General features: G+C 40.1%; 1 non-coding gene across 1 annotated transcript; it reads right to left on the minus strand.

Annotated features, from left to right (window-relative positions):
- Nucleotides 1-10,657: 10,657 nt before the first annotated feature.
- LOC128578710 (U6 spliceosomal RNA) lies at nt 10,658-10,764 on the minus strand. The gene has a single exon (XR_008377848.1). It is a non-coding gene; the product is annotated as a U6 spliceosomal RNA (small nuclear RNA).
- Nucleotides 10,765-11,155: the final 391 nt, after the last annotated feature.

Here is an 11,155-nt window from a genome sequence, read left to right on the forward strand (position 1 = left end):
TTTAAAGTGCTTCTACCTACAGGTTTCTCCCTTTGTATCTACTTTTTACTATCTCAAACTCCAGTATATCACGTTATAGAAATCAAGTAGGTTTTTCTCCATTACGTTCTGCATTTCTGGAATCCTAATGTTTACCCTTCATTTAACCAGATTACTTAGGAAGTCTTGAAATTGACTATCTAGAGTCTATAGTTTCCAGAAGCCTCTCTGCAGTATTTGTCTTGTATTTATTCTGAACAATGTTCCACTAGAAATAAAAAGTTGATAGCAGATTTTCCAGAGTGTTGGAAGGCATAAAATTATAATGGCTAAGAGAGGAGTCAAATTGCCTCAATCTGTAATCCTGGCTTTTATCTTTTTCTTCTCTATAATATGGTAGCAATGATAACATGCACCTTACACGGTCATGTCAACTGTGGAATTAGATAACAAACAGAAACTGCTTAGCACCAGGAACAATATACAACAAAGCGCTTAATAAATGTTACCTATTATCATCATTATATAAATTATAAAGTTGACTTTTAATTTGTAAATATTTTACATGAACATGTATTTAATACAATTTCAATTTAATAAACAACCACAAAGCTGACCTCTATTACTTATGTGTAATCCCATAATTTAGGTTCATGGCCTACACTTCAGAAAATGGAAAGCACAACTTCCATATGGGCGGCTGCCTGGAGAAAACACCTCATATTTCCATAATGTTTAATAGTTTCAAAGAACTTTTTATGTGTATTTGCATTTAATCCTCACAATAATCCTGATTAGAAAAATCAATATGGATTTTTCCAATTCTGCTGCACAGTAATTATGCAACAAAGCTGGTATTAGAACCTAAGTCTATATATAACCTACATTTGTGGTAGGTTGCATGATTACTTGTTAGGATGTCCTGGACCATGTTGATATAACAAAACAGGTATACTTTAGAAAAGTTTTATTTGAAAGAAAAATATCTAAAATTTTATATGGTAAATTAATTTTTTAAATTTGGAGACTTAGGGCAAACAATGGAGCAGGCATAATAGAATGCCCATTCTCCTCAAAGCTTGAAGCAAGTGTAGGGCTCTCTTTGTCATTTCCCAGATTGTAAACTCAATCATGTTTTAGGCTCTCAAACCCCAGTAGTCAGAGACACTCAGGGGGAATTTTATGTAAGTAAGATCATCAACTGTAAAAAGCAGCTACAGGGGCGGCACCTGTGGCTCAAGGAGTAGGGCACCAGCCCCATATGCCAGAGGTGGTGGGTTCAAACCCAGGCCCTGGCCAAAAACTGCAAAAAAAAAAAAAAAAAAAAAAAGCGAAAAGCAGCTACAGATGGAGTGAGAATTTCTATAGTTCTACTTCATCCTTGGTGAAGGATATTTTCATTTCTTGCTTGGAGCTTTTCTTTTTCCATCACTCAGATTACTTTATGAGCCATTTACTTTGCCAGTAAGTATTTTTTTTTCTCTCTTAATGGAATAAAATGGTACAAGGTTAAGGCTCATTATCAAATTGGAATGCAGAGGCAACATTGCCCATACTTTAAATGTGCTACTGTAAAAAACGTAAATCATATATATAAAAAAGAATGTTACCCACTGAAAAACTCTGAAGAGACCTTGACACATTCAAGAATATCAACTTTAGTGAAATATTCAGACTCACTAGAAATATGCCACTGAAGCAAGACATTTCATATTTCTTGAAGTTTTAACTGTCCAAAAGGTTTGCTTGTTTTTGAGACAGAGGCTCACTCTATTGCCCCTGGCTGGAGTGCCATGGCATCATGACAGATTATAGTAATCTCAAACTCCTGGGTTTAAGCAATCCTCCCGCCTCAGCCTCTAGTAGCTAGGCCTAGAGGAGCCTGCCATGATGCCCAGCTAATTCTTCTGCTTTTTTAGTAGAGATGGAGTCTTGCTCTTGCTCAGGCTGGTCTGGAAATTGAGAGCCCAAACGATCCTCCCACCTTGTCCTCCCAGAATGCTAGGATTACAAGCATGAGGCACCACACCTGGCCTGTCCAAAAGTTTTTTTGGTTTCTGTTGTTTTCTTTTTTGAGACAAAGTCTCTCTTTGTTTCATTGGTAGAGTGCTATGGCAGCACAGCCTACAGCAACCTCAAACTCTTGGGCTCAAAAATTCCCTTCCGTTAGCCTCCCAAGTATCTGGGACTACAGGTGCCCACCAAATGCCCTGCTACTTTTTAGAGACAGGGTATCACTCTGGCTCAGGCTGGTCTCGAACTCGTGACTTCAGACAATCCACCCATCTCAGGCTCCCAGAGTGCTAGGATTAAGGAGTGAGCCACCGCGCCTGGCCTGTCCAAAAGTTTCTGAATTCTCAGAATGTAGGTAAGACAGTTTCCTTCTCCCTATATAAACATAAAATTATTTAGCAGTCAACATAAAGTAAATATAAATGAAACTTTATTACTTGATATGGGTAGATAAACCAAATAACTGATATGTGTGAATAGGGAAAGAAAAGAAAGGATAATTGTGTAGCACATCACCTATTCTTTCCTTTCTTTTTTTTTTTTTTCAGACAAACTTTCACTCTGTCACCGAGGCTAGAGTGCAGTAATATCATAGCTCACAGCAACCTGAAACTTTTGGGCTCAAGCAATTCTCTTGCCTCAGCCTCTCAAGTAGCTGGGACTAAAGGCGCACTATATCCATCTAACTTTTCTTTTTTTAGTAGACATGGGGTCTCATTCTTGCTCAGATTGTTCTCGAAGTCCTGAGCTCAAGCAGTAGTCTCTTTGGCCTCCCAGAGTGCTAGGATTACAGGAGTGAGCCACAACGCCTGGCCCACATCATTTACTCTAAGTTTCGTGTTTTATATGGATAGTTCATACGACATCCCTTTTTCTTCTCTTGAGAGAATATAAAGGTACTCAAAGAAGGAGATAAAGATAAATGATTTTATACTATAGCTTATCATTGTGCTAAAGAAACAATTATAGGGAAATAAATACAACACTGTTGAAAAGGCATGTATACTGACAGCTTGACTGTCTATTTGATTGAATATAAAGCTGTAAGTGTCCTCAAAACAGACCCTACATGTTTTACATAAGAATAAAACTCAGTCACTTGGGAGGCTGAGGCAGGAGGATTGCTCAAGCCCAAGTTTTTTTTTTTTTTTTTTAAGGCAGAGTCTCACTCACCCTTAGTAGGGTGCCGTGGCATCATAGCTCACAGCAACCTCCAACTCTTGAACTTAAGTGATTCTCTTGCCTCAGCCTCCCAAGTAACTGGGCCTACAGGTGCCCACCACAATGCCTAGCTATTTTTTTGGTTGTAGTTGTCATTGTCGTTTAGCAGGCCCAGGCTGGTCTCAAACCCACCAGCTTTGGTGTATGTGGCTGGCGCCCTACTCACTGAGCTACAGGCACCGAGCCCAAGCCAAAGAGTTTTAAGTTTCTGTGAGCTATGATGCCATAGCATTCTACCCAGGGTGACAGAGTGACACTTTGTCTCAAAAAAAAAAAAAAATGGCTTGTTGCCTGTAGCACAGTGGTTATGGAGCCAGCCACATACATGGAGGGTGGTGGGTTCGAACCCAGCCAGGGCCAGCTAAACAACTGCAACCAGAAAATAGCCGGGCGTTCTGGCAGGTGCCTGTAGTCCCAGCTACTTAGGAGGCTGAGGAAAGAGAATCACGTAAGCCCAAGAGTTTGAGGTTTCTGTGAGCTGTGCCATGGCATTCTAACAAGGGCAACATAGTGAAACTCTGTCTCAAAAAAAATCAATGCAGGTACTTTTTAAAAAATGATGCTACTTTCAAGCCTTTACAGTCATTAGCGTGGAGTCGTCCCTGTCGATTAGAAGATCATAATAATTAGTTATGTCTTTATATTTAATCAGCTAATGATGGAAAATAGAAAATTCTGGAGATTTAATTTTTAATATTATTGTTGTTTTCTTTTTTTTTGAGACAGTCTCACTATGTCTCCCTCGGTAGAGTTCTGTGGCATCACAGCTCATAGAAACCTCAAACTCTTGGGCTTAAGTGATTCTCTGCCTCAGCCTCCCAAGTAGCTGGGACTACAGGCTCCCGCCACAACACCTGGCTATTTTTTCGTTGTAGTCGTCATTGTTGTTAGGCAGGCCCTGGCTGGGTTCAAACCCACGAGCTCCGATGTATGTGGCTGGTGCCCTAGCTGCTGAGCTACAGGTGCCCAGTCTACTTCTTAATATTATTATGGATAGATCTATAGTGCCCATTGATAATCAAAGCAATTATCTGAATAGGTCAGACAAAAAAAATCACTCTTGCCTGCATTTATGAAACATTTTGTTCTGCTCTTCAAATCTTAAGTTGCAGCAGTGAGCTGGTGTCTTAAGCAATAATAATGCTAATGTTAAACTCTCTATACATCTTAAATAATAAATCTCAGAAGTAGAACAGAAGTGATCATGTTAACCACCTGATTTCCTTAATGAGGGAACTCAACCTAGAGAGGCGAAGTGCCTTACTCAGTGTCATGAAGCTAAAAGCTGGTACAGTTGAAGTATTGTGGTCTAGTGTACTTTTGACCAATGGACTGCCTCAAGTTTTAATTGGTTGCTGACAAAAGTATATAATAATATGTGTTGTATGGGTGGTGCCTGTAGCTCAAGCGGCGAGGGTGCTAGCCACATATACCAGAGCTGGTGGGTTCGAATCCGGCCCGGACCTTCCAAACAAAGACAACTACAACCAAAAAATAGTGGGGCATTGGTGGCGGGCACCTGTAGTCCCAGCCACTCAGGAGGCTGAGGCAAGAGAATTGCTTAAGCCCAGGAGTTTGAGGTTGCTGTGAGCTGTGACACCACGACACTCTACCCAGGGCTATAGCTTGAGGCTCTGCCTCAAAAAATATATATCTGTTTTATGGAACTTTCTGATATTAAAACAAGAGGATCAACTTATTGAGTGGCTAGTAGGTGCCACTCCCTGGGCTAGCTTCCTTGTATTATGTTATCGGGTAGAATTGACATAATGGCAATGCAGAATCTTCCAACGAATGAGCACATATGTCTCTCCATTTATTGTTTTAGACAATATTTCACCTCTTTTGCCAGCTAAGTAAAATCAGTTCCCTCTGATAATACTTTTGCTTGGCCTCAAATTATTCCAGTTTCCCAGAAGATTTACTAGGTCATTCTACTCTCATTTATAAGATGAGATGATAACCAGTAAAATTCAAGGAAAATATAATGTGTTCATTAAGGAGAGGCCTGTCATTTGAGTCCACATTAACACAGAAATGCCAGTGAGAAAGTTATATGACATTCACTATGTCATTATGAAAGCATTTCAGGAGAAAAATATTATAAACTGATATTTAATTTTTAACAGCTTCATTAGGGTATAATTAGGCATTCAATAAATTACATACATTTACATTGTACAACTCAATAAGTTTTGACATATGTATATACACAATCAACATAGTGAACAAGTTCACTACCCCACCAATGTTCTTACTTCTTTGAAATCCTTTCCTCAAACTCAATCCACAGCTCCTACTCATCTAATTTCCCTTGCTGTATATGAGTTTGCATAGTCTAGTGCTTCACATACATGAAATCATAGAGTCTGAACTCTTTTTTTGGTTGGCTCATTTCAGTTAATATAATTATTCTGAGATTCATACAAGTTGTGGCATTTATCAAAAGTTCATTTATAGGTATGGTGGCTCATGCCTATAATCCCAGCACTTTGAGAGTCTAAAGCAGGAGGATCACTTGAAGCCACAAATTTAAGAACAGCCTGGGCAACATAGTGAGAACGCATCCCTTAAGAAAACTAAGACGATTAGTGTATTTTCTTAGATGCAGTGGCTCCTGCACATAATCCCACATACTGAGGAGGCTGAGGCAGGAGGATCCCTTGAGCCCAAGAATTTCAGCCTGGGCAACAGAGTAAGACTCTGTCTCCGTGGAGAAAAAAATAAAAGTCATTTCTTCTTAGCACCAAAGAATATTCCATTGTAAAGATGCATCAACTTTTGTTTATCCTTTTGTCTATTGATGGACATTTGGGATGTTTCCAGTATGGGACTATTTTGTTATGAACATATGAACAATTATCTGTACAAGTATTTGCATGGATGTAAGCTTTCATTAAAAAAATAGCTATTTTGGGAGACGCCTGTGGCTAAGTGAATAGGGTGCCGGCCCCATATAATGAGGGTGGCGGGTTCAAACCCAGCCCTGGCCAAACTGCAACAAAAAATAGCCGGGTGTTGTTGTGGGCACCTGTAGTCCAGCTACTCAGGAGGCTGAGGCAAGAAAATCGCCTAAGCCTAAGAGCTAGAGGTTGCTGTGAACTGTGATGACACAACACTCTACCAAGGGCGACAAAGTGAAACTGTTTCTCTAAAAAAAAAACAACAAAAAACAAAAAAACGTATTTTGACATTGAATCGTTGTATCATAAGTTATATATGTGTTTAATGTATTAAGCAGCTGTGAAACTGGTTTCCAAAGTGGTTGTACCATTACCATTTAACATAAGCAGTGCATGTGCATTCCAGTTCCGCCATATTTTTGTCAACACTTGATATGACCAGTCATTTCCATTTTAGCAATAAGTGTATAATAGTATCTTATTGTGATCTTTTTTTTTTTTTTTTTTTATAGACAGACTCATTGTATCACCCTCAGCAGCATGCGGTGGCGTCACAGTTCACAGCAACTTCAAACTCTTGGGCTTAAGCGATTCTCTTGCCTCAACCTCCAGAGTAGCTGGGACTACAGGTGCTTGCCACAATGCCCAGCTATTTTGTTTTTGTTTTTGTTTTTGTTTTTTTATTTCAGTTGTCATTGTTGTTTTAGCTGGCCCAGGCTGGGTTTGAATTTGCTAGCCTCAGTGTATGTGGCTGGTTCCATAACCACTGTGCTATAGGTGACAAACCATCTTATTATGATTTTAATTTTCAATTCTTTGCTGCCTAATCATGAACATCTGTTTGTATGTCTATTTGCCATTCACATATTTTCTTTCGTGAAGTGTCTATTCATATCTTGCCCTATTTCAATTGGATTGTTTGCTCTCTTATTCAATTTTCAGAGCTTTTTACATATTCTATGTGCAAATCTTCACCATCTATATGCAAATGTTTTCACCCAGTCTGTGATTTGTCCTTGAATTCTTTTAACAGTGCCTTTTTTTTTTTAATTTTTGAGACAGAGTCTCACTTTGTTGCCCTTTGGTAGAGTGCCATGGCATCATAGCTAACAGCAACCTCAAACGCTTGGGCTCAAGCAATTCTCTTACCTTAGCCTCCAGAGTAGCTGGGGTTACAGGTACCCACCACAATGTCTGGCTGTTTTTAGAAATGGGATTTCACTCTTGCTCAGGCTAGTCTCGAACTCCTGACCTCAAGAGGCAATCCACCCACCTTGGCCTCCCAGAGTGCTAGGATTACAGCTGAAAGCCACTGCGCCCAGTGTTAACAGTGCCTTTCAAAGACAATGTCAAACTTGTGACAAACTCAATGTTTTCCTTTTATGAATTGTACTTTTGATGTTATATGTGAGAAGTCTTTGCCTAACCCAGAGATGAAAGTATTTTCTTCTTTATCTTCTTCTAGAAGTTTCATATATATTTAAGTTTTATATTTAAATTTATGATTAATTTTGGGTTAATTGTCATATATAAGAGATACGGACCCACATTCATATTTTTGCATATGCAAAAAGCTACTCTTTCTCCTTTGGATTTAATTTAATTTATTGTTAAAAGTCAATTTTCCACATATTTATGTGGGTATCTTTTTTTTTTTTTTTTAGACAGAGCCTCAAGCTGTCACCCTGGGTAGAGTGCCATGGCATCACAGCTCAGAGCAACCTCCAATTCCTGGGCTCAAGCAATTCTCCTGCCTCTGCCTCCCAAGTAGCTGGGACTACAGGTGCCCGCCATAAAGCCCACCTATTTTTTTGTTGCAGCCATCATTGTTTTGTGGCCCTGGACTGGATTCAAACCCACCAGCTCAGGTAGGTGTATGTGCCTGGCACCTTAACTACTTGAGCCACAGGCACCGAGCCTTTATGTGGGTATCTTTCTGAAGTCTCCATTGTGTCCTATTGACCTACATGTTTGTCTTTACAAACCATCCAGTTTCTGTTTTTTGTTTGTTTGTTTTGAGACAGAGTCTCACTTTGTTACACTTAGTAGAGGGCCATGGCGTCACAACTCACAGCAGCCTCAAATTCCTGAGCTTAAGTGATTCTCTTGCCTCAGCCTCCCATGTAACTGGGACTACAGGAGTGCACCACAACAATATGTCATTTTTTGTTGTAGTTGTCAGTGTTGTTTGGCAGGCCTGGGCAGGGTTTGAACCCGCCAGCCCTGGTGTATGTGGCTGGCGCCCTAGCTGCTGAACTACAGGTGCCAAGCTAACCATCCAGTTTTGATTATTGTAAATTTACAATGTGTTTTGAAAACAGAAACTGTTGTATTTCCATATGAATAACACAGAGAAAACTGACAAAATAACAAAATTATTTTTTTTTTTTTTTTGAGACAGAGTCCCACTTTGGCACCCCAGTAGAGTACTTTCGCATCATAGCTCACAGCAACCTCAAACTCTTGGGCTCAAACAAATCTCCTGCCTCAGCCTCCCAAGTAGCTTGGACTACAGGTGCCAACCACATGCCCAGCTATTTTTAGAAACAGGGTCTCATTCTTGCTCAGGCTGGTCTTGAACTCGTGAGCTAAAGCAATCTACACACCTCAGCCTCCCAGGCAGAAATTACAGGCCAGATTGTAGGCAGGAGCCATCTCGTCCGACCCAAAATTGTGTTTTCTGATGAACACCATATATTTACAATTTCTCTGTTTCTCTTCATGTATTTCAAATTTCTTTAATTTCTCTCAGTAGTATTTTGTTGCTTTCACTATAATGGTCTTTTTTTTTACTTTTTTTTTTTTTTTGAGACGGAGCCTCACTCTGTCGCCCTAGATTGAGTACTGTAACTTCATAGCTCACAGCACCCTCAAACTCTTGGGCTTCAACAATCTTCTTGCCTCAGCCTCCCCAGTATCTCAGACTACAGGTGTGTACCACCATGTCTAGCTAGTTTTTCCATTTTTAGTAGAGACATGGGTCTTGCTCTTCCTTAGGCTGGTCTCAAACTTCTGAGTTCAAGCAATGTACCCACCTTGGGCTCCCAGAGTGCTAGGATTATAGGCATGAACGACTGCACCCAGCCGGGTCTTGAACATCTTTAATGAGGTTTTTATATTTTGTTTTGTTTTGTTTTTGTTTTTGTTTTTTTAGAGACAGGGTCTCACTTTATCACCCATGGTAGAGTGGCATGGTGTCATAGCTCACAGCAACCTTCAGCTCTTCGACTTAGGCAATTCTCTTGCCTCAGCCCCCCAAGTAGCTGGGACTACAAGGCGCCCACCACAATGCCCGGCTATTTTTTGTTACAGTTTGGCAGGAGCTGGGTTTGAACCCACCACCCTCGGTATGTGGGGCCCATACCCTACTCACTGAGCCACATGGGCCGCCCACTTTTTATGTTTTTTTGTTTTTTTTCCCACTGTTGCCTAAGCTGGAGTGCAGTGGCCTAATCATAGCTCACTGGAACCATGAACTCCTGCGCTCATGTGATCCTCCCATCTCAGTCTCAAAAGAAGCTGGGATTACAAGCCCGTACCACCATGCCTAGCTAATTTTTACGTTTTTTGTACAGACAGGGTTTTGTTATGTTGCCCAGGCGGGTCTTGAACTCCTAGCCTCAAGTGATCCTCTTGCCTTGGGATCCCCAAATGCTGGGCATATAGGTGTGAGCCCTGAAGCCTTGCCTCAATCAGATTTAGTGCTACCTATTTTATAGGTGATTTTTCATTTTTTATGCTATTGTAAATGGTACTGTTTTCTTTAATTACAATTTCCATTTGTTAGATGCCAGTATATAGAAAGAGCATTGATGTTTTCCATTTTCATCATGTATCCCACAACCTGGATAAACTCACTTATTGCGTTTGTTAATTTCTTTGCATTCCATACATCTTCTGCATAAACGAACATGTGTGTGAATATAGATGGTCTTCTTTCATACCAATCTCTGGATACTCTTTATTTCTTGCCTTATTACACTGACTAGAACTTCTAGTACAATGTTGAAAAGAATTGGTGAGAACAAACCTCCTCTGGTTCCTCTTCTCAAGAGCAAAACATTCACTTATTTTACTTTTTTACTGTTAATATGATCTTAAGGATGCCTTTTGTCAAATTTCTCAAGTTCTGTTCAACTTCTAGTGTCCTGAGATAGTAGACATGATGTATTTCTGAACTTTTGCAGGTTTTGGGGGCTGAACAAAAGATTTAATAATCGTAATAAACAGAAGGACATTAATGTTTTCCCATTAAGAAGATTCCCGAGATGGCAGATTTAAATAGAGCTCTCACTCATTTCTAAGTGCAGCTCAGGCACTACTGCTGCAAGTCTCTCTGCAAATCACTTAACTTCTCTGAAACTCAGTATGTGTCTACAGTAAAAAAAACTAATATCACTATATAATTCATGGAGTTGGTGTAAGTTTCAAGTAAGAGATAGTACACAAAACATTTAGTGTTTGACCAAGCATACAAACATTGGTGATTCTACCACCACAAGAAGAAAGTTTATAAAATCATATTATTTCTTTTTTTCATGAAAAATATGGAATGCTTCACAAATTGGCATGTCATCCTTGAGGAAGTGCCATGCTAATCTTCTCTGTATTGTTCCAATTTTAATATATGCACTGCCAAAGTTAGCACTTATTTATTTTTGAGACAGAGTGTCCATCACCCTGTGTAAAGTATGGTAGCGTCATAGTTCACAGCAACCTCAAACTCTTGGAATTGAGCAATTGTCTTGCCTCAGCTTCTTGAGTAGCTGTGACTATAGTGTACCACTGCTGTGCCCAGGTCGCGGGGTACCCCTCATAAATCACTGGAAGACCCAGTTCGATGCAAAAGCAAGAGGTAGTTTATTCATAAGCTAGGGCTTGGGCTTCTCTGCACCAGAGGCAGCAGGAGAGCGGAGAAGCCCCAACTGCAGAGGGAAGAGCAGTTTTAAAAATGCAGAAAGGAAAAAGGGAGGGGGAGTTGGGCGAACTGCTAGGGAGAGCTGATAGGGGCTTAGGGAACTGGACAATGTTTGTTGTCA

This window comes from Nycticebus coucang, chromosome X (genome assembly GCF_027406575.1).
Source record: "Nycticebus coucang isolate mNycCou1 chromosome X, mNycCou1.pri, whole genome shotgun sequence".
Classification (NCBI taxonomy): Eukaryota; Metazoa; Chordata; class Mammalia; order Primates; family Lorisidae; genus Nycticebus; species Nycticebus coucang.